This window comes from Prorops nasuta, unplaced genomic scaffold (genome assembly GCF_024137725.1).
Source record: "Prorops nasuta isolate Cenicafe-Biocafe unplaced genomic scaffold, Cenicafe_Pnas_1.2 PNAS00035, whole genome shotgun sequence".
NCBI lineage: Eukaryota > Metazoa > Arthropoda > Insecta > Hymenoptera > Bethylidae > Prorops > Prorops nasuta.
The window spans coordinates 1918997-1936614 of record NW_027116832.1 but is presented as its reverse complement, the minus strand read 5'-3'; the positions used below and the strand labels follow the sequence as shown (position 1 = coordinate 1936614).

Genomic DNA, 17618 nt, shown 5'->3' with positions numbered 1-17618 from the left:
CCGTAGGCCCTGGAATGTAAGATAGTAAAGTATTATTAAAACCAGTAGTTTATAAATATAAAGGAAAATTAAAAGTAAACAAAAAAAGCAAATAAGTTCCCATACAGCACACTTGACTAAAAGTTGTCTTATGGACATCTTTTAGTTATCCAATTGACTAAAAGACAACTAAAAGGTGTCTTTAAGGGGTTACCCCCACTTGTAGCGCAAAAATAAGAGCTTTTTTTATTATATTTTTCAAAAAAAATTGCAAAGCTTTTTTAATCAATTAATATATCATTTTAAAGAACACATCTTGAAGAACTTTCAGTATTTTTTTTTATTGAGAAATATTGCATTGCTCAATGAAAAGTGGCCGTCAAAGGAATAATGTTTTCGTGGATATGGTTTGCGGTGACCAACATTGCGGTAAAGCGGATCATCTGAAACAAAAAATGAAGATGAATTTAGTCAAATATAAGTATAAACTAGTCTTTAATCGAAGGATTTAAAAAAATATTCATTTTTCACAAAATGGCGGACAGTCAAAGTTAATGGTTCGATTTTAACGAAAAAAAACGGCTGTTTTTTGGCTATAAAATGGCCATTCTTTTTCAAAACAAAAAATCGAACGATCAAAGAATACATTTTTATGTATTTTAAAAGCCTGTAAAATTTCCAGAAGATCGGTTTATTAGTGTTTGAGTAATATTGGTCACCGACTTCAGAAATGCCATTTCGAGCAAAACGTGTTTAAAGTTTCAATTTAAGTTTACAAGAAGAAAATATTTTTTTTTTAAACTTACATAGAGTCATCTATTTCGGGTCCATACAGAAGTTCTTCCGCCGACGAGGCCACTTGCAAAACAGAAATTTGGTGTTGCCTTCGTAACATTCTTCCTTCACGAGTGCTCTCGGCCGCACGTCTCTCTGCCAGTGTAATCCGTGCTTCATCCATTCTATTAACGTATTCATGCGCGTTGCGTCCACAGCTCACTCCGATTGAGTTCAAATAAAATAATAATGATTTTGAACCTTCGTTAAATAGTCCAACGGCAATTAAAGCTGCTAAATTAACAACGATTGCTCCACTCGAGACGTGTTTTGGGCTGATTTTCCAAATAAGTTGGTTAAAGCTTTCGTTATTATTTTGATTGAAGCCACCGACGCATCTTTCGAGTAAAGTTTCCTTACTCAGATCATTATATATAGGTTTGATGGCATCAAGTACATTTTTTGGAAGTGGTTTGTAATCGTGTTTGAAAGCCTCGTTTTTCGCCTGAGCTCGTTGATACGAACACCACGATTCTTCACCGGTTGGACATCTCTTATGGCGTGGATTTGCATCGGTTGAACTGTAATGATCGAAGGTCGCCCATATTGCCTCATGCATATCATGAATAGAAGCAGAATGGCGTCGAATAGCAAGTCCATAGTATACAGTAAGCTTGTCAATAAATTTTCCCGTCGGTTGTCCTTTACCACCAAGCTCTTTGTTTTTTTTACTAAATTACGAAGGCGGGATCCCATACGCTTTTGGACGTGCCCGATGCATTCTTTTTTAATAACTTCTACATCGTCATAAGGATGAGAATTTACTAGTCCAGTGTACGTTTTCGAATCTCCATCTCCAATGTAGTAACGGTACAGGACATTATAATTTTTTATGGAACGCTTGAAGATTTCGATTATAGAGTCCACCTCCATTTTTCCCGAGGACCCTTCGTGGTTTATATTGCAGTTATCTTTGTGTGTTTCGTACCATTCTTCGTATTCCGCATCATTCAATTTATGTTTCCACGATTCACACATTTTACAATATGCACTTTTTACCACAAGATCAAGCACTTTTCCACTGTAGTAGCCTATGACTGATGTAACTCCGAACAACGACGTATATCCTCGCTTCCTCCACGATCGATCTCCGGAAACTGTTAATTTAGGAGTTGCATCGTCTGCTGCATTAGGCATATTTTCAATTTCTTCTCGTACGGCTTTCTTAAATATTACTTCTGCACATGTTTTCACAGACTCATAAATATTCTTCAAAATTATTGAATATGTAGTCTCTGTAAGAAACCTTGGCATGTCCATAAGTCCGCAAAATTTTGTTGCTCAAGCCAATCCTATGCCGAGAACTCGCATAGTGAATATAAATCGACGATTTATTTCATATGAATGTTCAACAAAAGGGGAAGATGGTATCAAATTATCTGCACATGAGTCACATTTCACCACTACTTTGAAGCCTAGTCCTCGTGCATTTGCCGTTTCAAATGTAATATTTCCATTACACGTTTTGCACTTCACTAAATTTGAAATTGCAGCAAACACAACCCAAAAGTTCAAAATGCGATATTCAATATTAGGACTTTCATTTATAGTCATATCGGTATTATCTTTCAGCTTCTTCGCAGACGTGCTGAAACTTCCACTCTCCGATTCAGCCAGTTTCGGGTTAAAAACACACTTCCTTTTTTTTGGTCGTGATTTCCGCACATTGTCACTGTTTCTTGTTTCTCGCGAACCTTTTCTTCGATCCATTTTTAACTTTAAAATGAATAAAAACTGCGCTTATAAAATTGTATAAACGTCTTATATATTCAAATGTTTGAGCTACACTAACGAGTTTAAGTCATAACAGATAACGAAAATACCTTTCTATAAATTCAAGTCTATTATATGAACTTGGGAAGTCCAGGTATACGACCATTTTCATCGGACAATAGATTTAAAACCGGAGAGAGGGGTCAATGCGCTAGACACCAGGCTAGCTCAACGGATTCTTCTCTTTCAACGCTCATATCTCAGTCAATTTTGTACGGATCGACTTGAAATTTTCAGGACATATTCTCAGATACTTATACTTAAAAAAAATGCTTTAAAAAAACGATTTTTTCAAAATTGCAAGTGGGGGTAACCCCTTAAGGCATTTGGTGCTCTATGGGTTGTTAATTATTCAGATATGAAGGAAAAAGCAAAACTGCCAGATAGGAGAAACAATTGTGGAACTATAAATATAAGTTAGGAAAAATATATGATAATAATGCATTCCCTTGATAATATTTCCTTACACCATGCACCAGCAAGATATTTATGTAAAATTTTGTATTTGAAGAAGAGAATGACCCCCCCCCCCCCCTCCTCCATGTAGCATGAACAGGAAATCCATTTTCTCAAGCCATTTAGAAAAATTAAGTATAAAGATAGCATTCAAAGAAAAATCAATTTATCCTGTAAAAAATATGTTTGTCATTCTTATAGTACAAGATAATTCCAGTGAGCTCCATCCTAGATAGCAAGAGCACCTAAAAATGTTAATATTGGGCTGGTCAGCGAAACCAGCAGAGCTGTAATTTATTAAAAGTATATAAGTTATTAAATAAAAATATTAGGAATCAGAAACAGGTAGTCGCAACAGCAATGAGAAATCCTTTGTGAATGTGGAAAGAGCTAAAACAAGGTTAAAATATTACTGAAATTCATTGAATTTCTTCCTTCACAGACTATATCAATCTAATTACAAAACTTAATTACCAAGCTGCCTTTCCTGTTAACATATATTATTTACATTGAATTAAGGAAATATTTGTTATATACCAACAAAATATTAACATTACCTACTATTAATAATTTATAGCATTGCCAAAGTTTTAAATGACACTATTAAGTCTGCTAGGTACAGAATTAACAAGATTTTCACAAATCTCTGGAGTTGTTCGCAGCTCATCCCATACTCTTATGACATGATCTCTTAAAGCTGTTTTAGTCCTTTCAGCTTCTGATAACCAGTGTTCAGTCATAATTCCCCATATACTTTCTATAATATTCGAGTCAGGGGACTTTGATGGCCAATCTATTAATGAGATGTCTGGATGCTCATTGAAGCATTGTATTGTGATTTGTGCACACTGGAGTTATCTTGCACAAAATGTATTGTTAGCATATATTCTTCAGGGTACCTTAGTCTTACACTTGCAAGCATTATATCATTTAAAACACTTGTATAGTGTAACAAGGCAAATTCTCTTGCCTTGATACATAACTTGTTTCTACTTTTAAAAGCGCCGCATTTAGATGAGGTTGCGCTCAATCCCGTGTGGCGGCGCTGTGCCCAGCGCACAGCTGCCGCGATCGCCTGGTCGAGCGGGCCGCGGGGCCTTAGGCGCAGACACACCACTTCAGGGGGAACAATCTCTTATGGGAAAAATTTAGCCACCGTTAGTGGCGCCCTCACTGTAAGCCCGTCAAGCGGAACTAAGTTATGAACGTGTACGCATGCGCGGGCAGCGTAGCTAAGTGACGCCGACGCTATATTTCCCGCCATGTATGTCTGTGCTCTTATTTCGGACTGAAAGCAGTTACTCCAATTGTTACAGATTTTTTTCACTGTTAAACAAAGTTTTTATTGTGATTATCAATTGTATATTTTAAATATATATATATATAATTATATATATATAATATACATACTTATATATTAAGATTTTTTGAATAATAATATATGTAAGTATTGTGCAGCTAAATTTAACCTAACTTTTTAGTGTGTTACTTAAAATATTTTCTGTGTTTATTTATACTTAAATGTATTTTTAGAAGAAAAGACTGAATTGAAGATGGTCAGGTCGTGCTGTGTGCCGCAATGTTTGTCATCACATGTGGCTCCTAGTCATGCATTTCCTAAGGACATAAATAGAAGAATGAAGTGGTTTGCCAGTTTAGGGATAGCTTCAATTCTGGATGACAATGAAGTAAAGAAGTTACGAGTTTGTCATAAGCACTTCACAGAAAGTGACTATAACTGCAGTGGTACAAGAAGAGTTTTGATACATGCAGCGATTCCCACTTCTTCTTTTCAAAATGTTAATGAAATGCCAGTGCCAGAAATGTCAGACCAAACAGAAATGTTACATCAATATGAAATAGAACAACAAGATCATAGCCCCATATTACAAGTTCATCAAAATGAAATAGATAATTTGAAGATCATTGTTGAACAGGAACAACATAACAAATTGCAGCAACATAGTGACATATTAGCAATCCATCAACAAGAAATAGAAAGATTGAAAACCATTGTTCAGCAACAATCAGCATATAGACCAGATTTGAAGGATATAACAAGAAAACAATTATTAAGTCCAACTGCTAAAGGATTGTACGACAAGGTGAAAAAGATGAAGAAAGAGAGAACAAGACTTAAGAGGCTTTTAAAAGACCAACGGTGTAATAAGAGAATCACTCTATTACCCAGAGCTGATAAGCATGGCAAGGTTGACAAAGCAAACCTTATAAGGCAGCAGTTTGTGGACATGATTGTAAGAAATAATGACCTGAAGCCTCAGGTAAAATATAAAACATTAGAAACAATTGTTCGAAAAGATAGGATGGAAAGTACAGCTTTTAACGAATACTATATTTTCATTTAGAATTTATGAACTTAAACTTTCAACGGAAACTAATATTCATTTAATATTTACTAAAATTATCATTATAATTTCTGGAATAAATGAAATTATAGTAATGTTATGTATATATACTTATGTTAAGCTGTCAATTGAAAATAAAACTTATTTTCTTACGTGCTGTATTTTTCTTATATATTGCTTGGAAAGTTAGCATTTCAACATTTCTTGATAATATTTGTTTTAATAATTCTGTGATTTAATTGAAAAATGATCAGAATTTGAAATAATGAGATACTAACTCAACATATAACCGGTTGTTATGTTTTCAAATTTCCTTTAAACTCAAAATTTAAATGGAAGAAAAATATTTTTTGATATTATTTTTTAAAGATTAGCTTTTCAATTTTAACAATTATATCAAGAATAATCGTAATGATAGATCCTTTTTGCTTTGTTTAAAATCGAAATTCATGGAAAGCGTTAGCTTATTGTAGAGTTAGGTATTGGAGTTCTTGTGGAAATTTCAATATATCATTTTTTAAGTCCCTGGTTTTATTAGTTAAATTAACACAATTATTAATACAAATTATCATAAACTAGTAAATTCGGTTACACAATTGAAGTATCTAATTGGTACATAGATTTTTTATTTTTTTTTTGTAGGCAAGACGTTTTACCTTAGAAGAGAAAATGTTTTGTATGGGTATTTATAAAAGATCTCGCTCATCTTATCAATACCTAGCGAAATATCTACTATGTCCTTCCATCAACACACTAAATATACAACTGCAATCTATACCATTTGAAACAGGATGCAATCAAGTTATTTATAATTACCTCAAATTAACAGCGAAAGAAATAGATAAAAAAGATTTAAATGTAGTGTTATTATGGGACGAAATGTCACTGCAACCTACATTAACATATGATGGAAAGAGAGACAAAATTATGGGATTTGAAGACTGGGGTCTAAGAAGAACTAGAAAAATAGCTGACCATGCAATCATGTTCTATCTAAAGTGCCTTTCTTCAGGAAACCATATGCCTCTTGGTTATGGCTTTTGTAGTGCTGCTACACACAGCTTTCATCTATGTAGATGCATAAAAGAATGGATAACTTTATTGTTGAAATGCGAATTTAAGCCAGTAGCAACTGTTTGCGATCAGGGAGGGCCAAACATCGCTGCTATCAATGCTTTAATACGAGATAGCAATGCTATACGTTATAAGAAGCATGGAAGTGCAAGTAAGAATACACAAATCAATTTTTTCTTCCTGTTTAATTTCCTTCGAAGGATGTAAGTATTTTTTTTTTCAGAAAATACATTTGTTATTGGAAACCAGGAAATCATACCACTTTATGATTATGTTCATCTACAAAAAAGAGTCCGAAATAACTTACTAACAAAGGACCTTAATTTGAACAAAAATGAAATAAAATGTAGAAAAAAAGTTGCTACTTGGAATGACATACAAATTGCCTATGACATGGACAAATATACTTTGTTGCGCCAAAGACAAATGCCAAAACTAACAGACAGACATATCATTATTGATTTAATCCCGAAAATGAAAGTTAAATATGCAACCCAGATAATAAGTCATACAGTAGCAAATTTCATTGATTTAGCTATAACTTGGAAAAATGGTAAATTTAAAATTGCATACTTGTTTTATATGAGATATAATATTGTCAAATTAAATTCCAGGTATTGTAAAAACAACAAAAGGGGATATTCAGTTACCTTTAAGTGCTGCAGCGACTTCAGAAGCTCTTTTGTTTTTCGATGAATTATTTGATTCTTTTAATGGAGAGAAACATAAAAAATTATCCAGCATCATTTCTTCCAGAACAAGTCATACAACTTTTTGGACTGGAGCAATTAAGAAATTAAAAGCTATGGAGTTTGTCGAAAAAGACACTCATGAAGCTGTTAAAAATAAAACCAAATGTTTGCATAATTGGATATGGACTATTACCGGTACACAACAACTATGGAAACTATTGCAAAAAGAAGGGTTTGCTTCATTAAACTTAAAGTTCTTAAATCAAGATCCAGTAGAGAACTGCTTCAGTCAAATTCGAGACCATGGGCATAGGAATAATAATCCATCCCCATATCAATTTTCAACAATATTTAAAACATTAATAGCAACAAACCTGACTTCAAAGCATTCAATTTCATCCAATTGTACAGAAGAAAACCAAGGCACTTCTTTATCATTGACAAAAATGTTTAAAACTGCAGAAAGTTGTGCAAACACTCAGAATAGAGAAGAAGATATAGATTGTACACAAGCATCATTACCAACAGCTACATCGCCTAAAAACTTCATTGATTCAGAAGCAGTTACAAATAATGTGATACATAAAATAAAGCATGAATGTATAGAATGTGCACAAAATTTAAGTGATGGTGAAACAAAAAAACTGATACAAAAGGCCTTAGATACAGCAGAAATAAAAATGCAGAATTTTTGTCACGAGATAAAAGTTAAAGATAAGGTGAAAAGCATTATATATTTGGAAAGTTTTTCAAAAATTGAAATCCATTGTGTTAATAAAACTGATGATATTATTGACCTTACTGCCAAATACTTCATACTTGAATGGTGCAAATATATCAATAAAATTTTAACTGGAAAACTGCAAACGGAAGATGATGAAATTTCAAGTGGAAAACTACAGAAGAACAACAATAAAAATTCAACCGAAAAACTACAGAAGAAGGACAATAAAAGATTATCTGGAAAGATGCAGAATAATAATCATTATAACTATATATATCACGAAGCACAAAAAATATCCTCGCGTTATAAAAAAAGAAAATAGAAAGGCTTACATAATACTGATTCTGATATGCATAATGTATGTACATTTTTTCTACATTTTTAATATTTCCTGTGCGTTTTTCTTACAGTTTTATATATTTTCAGATAAATGACGAAAGAGATAATATCATCCGGAGGAAATTTAACAAATCTAGTCGTAGAAGCTGATAACTTTGTTAATGTTTAAATATTTGTTTAATTTTATTCTTTTTATTGTGCAATAATTTAACCAATTTGATCTATAAGACTGCTGGCTTTAACCTAAATTTATAATTTAATACTTATGAATTATCAATAAGAGAGAATGTATTTTTATATTTGTATAATTAATAAAACATTTGTTTATTATATTGAAATTATTATCACTATTATTTCCTTCTTTAAAAACATACATATTTAATATAATTCATTTATTAGCTTACTATTACTTTCATTCATTAAATAAAATTTATAATTTTAATATCACATGTATAAGTCCACTTTTAATTTATCAAGAGGTATTGTAAAAAAAAGGAATTATTTCTGTTCAATATGATGATACGTTATTATATATATAAGTACTAAACCGATCAATCCTATATAATTACAGTCAATTTGAAACTATAGCTCCTATATATATTTGTTACGGAAATTATATTTGAAACCATGGTTAACTTCTATCAGATTTTATTGTCCTTAAAATTAATTTGATTGTAAAAAGTTTAACATACTTATTTTTGTTATAAAATTAAAATTATCTAATAAAGTTGAACTAAAATTCTATTCGTAATCATGAAATAGAAGATTTTATAAGCTGAGAAACAATTATAGGTTTAGCCGAGTGGATCAAAGCAATGAACTATTTAGGAGGGATACCCATCATCGCAGGTTCGAGCCCCGTCAAGGATAGGAAATTTTAATGATTTTAATTTGAATTTCACCTTAAATGTTACATTAATAATTAATTGTTATCACATCTATATAAGTAAAACCACTCGGAAAATTGTTTTTATTTTTGTTGAAATTTATTTCATTTATGCTAGGAATTAGCGGACAAATGTCTATGTCAGGAACATTGAGATTTTATTTTTCTGCTCTGGCTTACATTTAGATTGTAATACTTTCAAATAAGGTATATACATTTTAATGAATATCAGGGAAAGCTTTGATGAAAGATAAAATAATTGCATGTCTGTATTTTATTGAAAATCAAGCAATACACAGCAACTGTTTTAGTGGCTATAAGCACTATATATGTATAAATATATGTATATATTGTACAAGTTAGTTCCTTTCTAAGGCCTGTCTTAGAGCGAGGGCGCCACTAACGCTGGCGCAATTTAATACATGGGAGATTGTTCCCCCTGCACCACTTTTACCCGTCATCCAGACAGGACGCTATTTGGAAGATCCAAGGAAGGCTTCGATCAGGTTTAAATATCCATGTAAGTGGAACCCGAAACTGGATTTGATGTACTAAGAAGAAAGGAAGGAGGGTAGACAGGAAATCGGGAAAACTGTCAGGAGGTCCACATGGGAACTTCAACTCCATTCCACTAATCCTAACCTAAAAATTGACACTGCTGTGCATGCCAGGCTTGAACTTTGTTACACTGTTTATTGCATGAAGGTAAGCGTTGAGGGCCGATATTAGGACTCAACGTTTAATTATTAATATTCCCTTGGGACTAACTTGGTGGCTCCAGGCTTGGTAGGGTGTAGCAGGTCTACGTAGGGAGTACTATTGAGTCCAACTCCAATTACAGGAGACAGATACAGAGTTTTTTTTCCTTTGTACTCATATAATCTAGTATTTCCAATAAGGAAAGTAAGCTATTATTGAAATGAGTTGGATTATGGATTCCATAGCCTGTACGATGACAGGAATTAGGCTTTAATGCCAAATATATATTGTAACCGGACAAAACTACGGTTTCGATCGGTTACATAGATTTTGATTTCCGCGCCGCAAGTGGTGCGGTGGCCCAAGTGGGTGTGGGCCCGGACCTGAATCGATCAATGGATCGATGCGAAAAACTAGTGGCGCCGGCCCTGGGCGCGCCTGCGCCCTGCTTCTTTCTAGGACTCGAGCGAGGTGAACCCCGTTGCCTCGTGGCACTTTTTGGAAAACCCTAGACACGAGTAGGTCCAGGCAAGGAATAAATAGAGGAAAGAGACAAAAGGAAAAAGGGGTAAAATAAAGGAAATAGAGAAGGAAAAAAAAAGGATAAATAGAAATAAAGGACAAAGGAGAAAAGCCAAGGTAAGTGATAACACGTGTATTTATAACCTAAACTATAGGCGCCAGGATTACTCCTTTGGTTTGTTTGCTTTTCATAATTTATAAGAAAACCTCTTCTTTTGGCGGGGCATGGTGAGGGCTGTTGCTGATGGCAGAGAGGTTTTGTTGGGGGTGCAGAGTAGCATATGAACCATATAGATGGTAAAATATGAATTCATGCTGCTGATGCCTATTTAGTGAAGGTGAATTATGATTGAGAAATCTGGCAGTGAATTAGCTAGCATGCTATAGGAAATAATAACCTAGTAGGACCCTCTCCCATCAGCAATAGGCTACGTAGCCTGTCAGGCAAAGGAAAAGAGAGGTACAAGTCAAGTACCTGGGGCAAGCGAAGCCCAAATATTCTTCCCAGCAGGTCTTGAAAGATTATGTGCAAACAATCCAGTATAAGAAATAGTATTAACTGACAAGCCAGTCAGTAGTAAGGAAAATAAACCACAGGAGCATTAGTCGAAAGGGATACCCATCAGAGGAATGAGCATTGGAGGGCTTACGCAGTGCCTACCAAAGGATAAAAGGGCAGTGCGAAGAGGAAAATAGACTGCGAAGAATCTTTTAGGACTCTATTGAGGCTAAACCACCAGCCTAAATTAACTATAATGTCCTGGAGGACATTGAGCATACAATCAGTCTCTTTAAGCTCTTAGTATAGAATTTTATAATTTAGCCTCATGTAAATTAGGCCTCTAGAGTAATTATATGAATGTTAAGGATCTATTAGTGATCCCTAAAATGGGAAATTGTAAGATGTTCAAATGTATATAATGATTATAACTAGCCTTATTAGTGTAAAGTAGTATGCTTGAGAGGGGACTGTAATTTGAATATAAAGGAACTGTATAATAGATAGTAAAAGTTGGAATTTAATATTTACTCTAATACAATTGTACTTGTTAAATGCGTGGGCAGGACTCAAATCTAAGAGAACTCAAGCCGGGAAGGCCGCGGACTGGTCTATAATAAAATAGGCCTGGCGCCCAAAAATTTAAAAGTATTAAATCATTAAGTCCGTGTGCATTGTGCCTGTCTGGCGTTCACTCGCCTTTCCCTTAGTGAATATCCGCGATAGGTTACAAATGGCGCCCAACGTGGGGCCCACGCATTAAAATAACAGGGGAGAAGTACAAGGAAGCTCTGAAAACTGACTGGCTGGTAAAAAAATTAGAAATTTGTTTGAGTGATAGAAATGTCTTGTTGAAATAGACAGGGATATTATTTGCTGCTGTAAAGCGCGAATAATAGTATAAGTTGTATACTGGATTCTTTGCACATTGAAATACCCTTGAAAACTGTCGTTATTATACATTTGTGGATTGAATGAGGCCATAATAAGAAATTGTAAATAGTAATGTATGGCCTGATTCAAAGAGAGACCAAAGTGGCCTTGAACGACCTAATGAATAAACGATGTTGGCATTCAACACTGTTTATTTAGAAAAAGAATTATTAGAATAAATAATTCCCAAAGTCGAAAATGTATAATAATTGATCCTTGCCAGGTTGGGATAGTACTTGATTGAATGTCTTTTGCTTATTGTCAATATGAGATTTGTCTGAACACTTTGGATTGCAACGCATTTACTGCTAACCTTAGCATGAAAATTTAACAAAGATTAGTTAGTGTAATGCGCTAAGTGAATTGATGGTGTCCGCTAATTGCTACCCATAACACTGCTTCTAAATATTGCACATGAATGACATAACCCTATGCTTTTTGTGGGAAGTAAGTGGCTTGTAGTAGGTTAAGAAAGTTTTCTTTACAGAAGCACTTACTCAAAACGGACTAAGGTAGGCTATAAGAGACGCTGTGCGGGTAATCGTTTCTTGTTTTAGGTTACTTAATAGAAAATTGTAAGATCTAAATAAAGAGTCGATTCCTTTTTCCCTATTAGAACGTAGTGTTTTAGGAAAATAAGGCGTATAATTGTCGACTTAGCGTCATGATACATTCACCTAATAGTGTTGGGCGTGAGGAGAGAGCTCGGTCGCGTAGTGACTCGCGTGCGGCCTGGGAGAGATTGTCTCAGGAGGTAGCAGAATTACCTTACGGACAATTAATATCTCAGATGCGTAGCCAACGGTTAACAACAGAAGGTAAGGTCCAGAAACTGAGGGATCGGCTCACTCGATTCAGGATTCGCCAGGAATGGGGCTCAACAGCGGCAAAATGGGATCCAAGGAAAGACGAAGAGCAGATAGTGGATACACCAAGAGAAGAAGAAGCTGGAGAAGAGGCAGCCGGACCAGCGATGCCTGCACCTACAGGAATGACATTAGGAAATGATTCCTTAAACTTCCTAGGCGGTACAGTACTGAGTTCGTCAAGGGCTGTGACCACAGTCATCACAACAATGGCTTCGCCTTCAGCTGGAGTACGACTCTCTACGTCTGTCATCGGTTGTATCACTACCGCTGCTCCAAGCAGGGTTTCTCCTAGTGAGGTGGCAACGGCCTTTGCCATTAATTCCAATCTGCAGAAGATTTCACAGGTAGTGGGAACTTGGCCTGATCCTTATAGGCTACCAATTGCGCCTGCACATCTTCCAGGACAAAATCCGCCTATACAGATCCAAACCTTGAGGGAAGTTTCAATTCCATTAGTGGAGAACAGGGCCAGTTTAGAAGAAGAAATTGCAGAGGTGGCAAGGCATACCGTGGACGAGTTTAAACGTCGATCTTTTGAAGCGCGTGAGAGACAGGAACTAGAAGAGGCGACGCGCCTATCGGTATTGAGACTGGAGCAGGATAGGGTGTCCCCGACGAGATCACGATATACAGGGACTGTGAAGAAATTACCTATTAATCCAGCGCCTCTGCATCATTCGACCAGAGTTCCTGCCTTGGATTGTAGAGGCCAACGACAGCCTGGTAAAGGAAATTCGCCAAGGAAATGGCGTGAGCCAAGCAGTAGAAAAATGAATACTCATTTTAGTACAGAATCAGCCGACTCCGAGGACTTTACGGATGCTCTCTCGCAGGATATAGGGCGAGAAAAGAAGAGAGATGATCGCCAAAGAAATCGACATGACCGCCAAGCAGTATCATCGAGGAGGAGTAAGCAGATCTATAAGAAGTCTTTTTGCCAACGAGACAACACAGATAGTGACGACAGTAACAGTAGCGATTATCCCTTACTCCGTACGACAAATGGGCGACGTAATTCGCCACGGGATTACTCACAGTCCAGTGAGGGGGAAGATCGAAATAATGATAACCGATCAGCTGATCTGAGAGCAAGATGGCATAACCAGGACAATCATCGAAGGAGGAGACACACCACTGCTAGGTCTGACCGACAAAGTTCAAACTCAAGAACTAGAAGTTCCAGGTCAAAGGCGGTAGACGCTCTCCACAAATGGCATATTTCATATAGTAATGAACAAAAAGAAAGTGCCGACGCATTCATCGAGCGATTGGAACGTTGTCAGAAAGGATCGGGAATTAGTCGTCATCATCTGCTTCATGCGTTGCCAGTAGTGCTTAAAGATCAGGCCGAGAAATGGTATCGCCTTGTTGGTTGCCAGGCCCGATCATGGAAGGACTTCTTGGAAAAGTTTAAAAAGAGATTCCAAACACAGGAGTACCGTAGGAAGATACTAGATCAGGCCAAGGGAAGGATGCAAGCAGATGGGGAAAATATAGTGGAATTTTTGGAAAACATGGAAACCATCTTCTCCTACCTACAACCCCCACTGAAAGAGCGTCGACGCCTGGATCTAGTTTATGAAAATTTGCGATCGGCGTATACCAACAGACTTCTGCGGAGCCAATTTGCCTCTTACGAAGAACTTATTGACTTGGGCCAGGATTTGGAGGATCATTGGGCCAAAGAGCGACGGCGAAAAGGTAAAACTCAGGTTGATCGCGTGCCTGTCCCTAGTGCGGTGTACCACGGCGGAGAGAAAACTGGAAGTAGATTTGCTGCAGTGACGACGGAATCGGCCACCGAAGAAGGATCGGGTGGAAAGGTCGACAAGCAGAAAAAGGCTTCCAAGACTAAGAAGAAACAGCCTGAGAGTTATACCTCCAAGAAGGAAGTGGAAGTAGCGGCGACGGAAGAGAAACCGGGGACGGGAGTACGATTGGAAACTAAACTGCCACCTTCGCTAGCAGAGGGAGCACAAGTAATCCAAATTCCCGCTTCAATGCAGCCCCAATTCATTGTGCTGCAGGCGCCTTTCGTACGCGGGAAACCGAGTTCTTTTCGAGGTGGAGGTTCAGGCTTAGGAAACAGAGGTCAGAGGCCCTGCTACAATTGTGGACAAGTGGGACACTGGAAGAATTCATGCCCACAACCCCGGCGGAACCGCAATGGATCGGGACCTACGGAGCAGAACGCAAATAGCCAAGTAGCAGCGGGAAACTCGAGGCGAGGCGAGAGCCAGGGGTCATCTCCGCCTCAGAATTAAATAACGAAGGCCCAAGATTATCACCACCAGTTTCAGATTCTACCAAAGTTCAACCAACACTCCAGGAAGATACTTATAGGGAAGGTGAACAAGCAGTAAATCCAGTACAAGTAATAAAGATACATATTGTCCCAAGGTGGTTCCAGGGGAGGTTCCAGAACAGGATAGGAGAGGTTATGTCCGCCTGTCGCTGGTTGGCCAAGAAATGTATGGCCTGATCGACACAGGCGCCGAGCGTACCTTTGTTGGTGCGAGCGCTGCGCGGCTGCTCTCTCCTCGCGCGGGCAATGCGGTAACAGCGGCAGTCAAAGTGGCTGATGGCCAGTCGCGAGAAATTGTTAAGGAAGTTCCATTGTTTTGGACTCTGAACAATAAGTCGGCGGAGCTCAATGTATTAATCGCTCCTTCCCTTAACACAAATTGCGTGCTAGGAGTAGATTTTTTGAGGAAATTTGCCATCAGCCTAGATGCGGAAAATGAGACTTTGTATCTCGAACAGAGATCTGCGAGCCCGTATGTATTACCCGGTATGCTAAGTGAGCCTTTAAGTAGTCTAAGAATAGTCGCCGAAATTGCGCCTGATGCGAAAGAGAAACCAAAAGAATCTCACATTTCGGTTCGACCTTATATTTGGTTAAGCGTGTGCGGTAAGAACTTGAAAGCGTTGGTAGATACTGGTGCAGCGAGATCGTATGTCGGTGCGAAGTTACTGCCCTCCCTTGAACACTGCCTAGACCGAGTGAATGGTGGGCAGATGAGGCTGGGAGACGGTAGCTTGAGTGAGGTGACTGGGAGCGTGTGGTGGGTCTTAAGTATTGATAATTTACAGCGGACTCTACAAATACGTGTTGCCCCGTGTCTCGACTACGATTGCATTTTAGGAATGGATTTTATCCGTCAATTCGGCTTACGGATAGATTTGCAGCATTTTAGATGGAGGACAAAGAATGGATCTTGGCACTCTTTCATAGGGCCTAGGCCACAGAGGATGGAGTATGGCATGGAGTCCGACTGCGCGGCTTTGGAAGAGTTAACAGAAACTCAACAAGATGTCGTCGAGGGATTCAAAATGACTCACGCCACTCCAATTCAAGAGGTGCCCCGGATCACGCCATTGGTGAAACATAGGATCGAACTATTGGATAGTCGACCAATTCGACAACGAGCCAGGCGTATTTCGCCCAAATTGTATGAGGCAGTCCATCATGAGGTAGATAAAATGTTGACGAATGAGATAATAGAATTTTCAGAAAGTGCCTGGGCAAGCTGTCCCGTGATTGTACCCAAACCCAATGGGAAACACAGGTTTTGCGTGGACTTTCGTGCAGTAAATGCGGTAACGAAGAAGGACGCATATCCTATTCCTCATATAGAAACCATCCTGGACAAACTACGGTCAGCAAGGTATATATCAACCATAGACTTGAGCCAGGCCTATTTTCAGGTGGAATTAGAGGACGGAAGTAAGGAAATTACGGCCTTCATTGTCCCAGGAAAAGGATTATATCAATTTAGGCGTATGCCGTTTGGCTTGACCAACGCGCCTGCGACATTTCAACGCCTAATGGACCGACTGATAGGGCCTGAACTGGATCCAGTAGCGTTTGCATATTTGGATGATGTAATCATAATCACAAAAACATTTAAGGAGCACATGGAATGGCTTCAGAAAGTTGTGACTATCATTCAGCGGGCCAATTTGGAAATCAATTGGGAGAAAAGCAAGTTTTGCCGTAGCGAGGTTCCGTTTCTCGGGTACGTGATTAGTAAAAATGGATTGTCAACCGACCAAGAGAAAGTGCGACCAATACTGGAATATCCGCCTACTAGTAATCTGAAACAATTGAGACGTTTTCTAGGTATGATCGGATGGTATGCGAAATTCCTTCCAGATGCTTCTAAGGACAAGATTCCGCTGGTAACCTTGCTAAAGAATGACGTAAAATGGACCTGGGGCGAGCAGCAGGACGAGTCATTTCGGAGGCTGAAGGAAGCTTTATGTAATGCACCAGTGTTGGCACGCCCAGATTTTACCAAACCGTTTATGGTACAGACTGATGCGAGTGATTTCGCGATAGGAGCGGTGTTGGTACAGGAAGTCGAAGGTGAGGAACACCCCGTTGTGTACATAAATCGAGTATTAAGTGCTGCCGAACGCAAATATACAGTCACGGAGAAAGAGTACCTGGCTGTTGTTTGGGCGATCAAGAAACTACGCCCCTATCTAGAGGGATACGAGTTTACTGTAGTGACGGATCACAGCAGCTTAAAGTGGCTCCATCACCTCAAGGATCCAGCAGGTAGATTGGCCCGATGGGCGCTTTCCTTACAAGCACATAAATATACCATAGTGCACCGTAAGGGAGCTCTTAATTACGTCCCGGATGCCTTGTCTCGTGTGTGGGAAGATCAACTGGACAAGTGTAATGATTCTCAAGAAGCAATGGCTACTGTAGATGAGCCCAAGGATGAATGGTACACTAGGCGTATCATCAACATCAAGAAACACCCTAAAACCTATCCGGATTGGCGGGTAGAGGGAGGACGACTCTACTGTCATAGGCCAAATGCTCAGCATGAAATCATTGGAATCGATCAAGACAGTTGGAAACTGGTGTTGCCTGAGTCCAAGCGAAGGCAGGCTATGGTAAAGGCGCACGACGACCCGTCAGCTGCACACTTGGGAGCAGAAAAGACTATCAACCGTTT

At 38.0% G+C, this 17618-nt stretch overlaps 1 pseudogene; it reads right to left on the bottom strand.

Annotated features, from left to right (window-relative positions):
* Nucleotides 1-781: 781 nt before the first annotated feature.
* Nucleotides 782-2523, bottom strand: LOC136783739 (uncharacterized; annotated as a pseudogene).
* Nucleotides 2524-17618: the final 15095 nt, after the last annotated feature.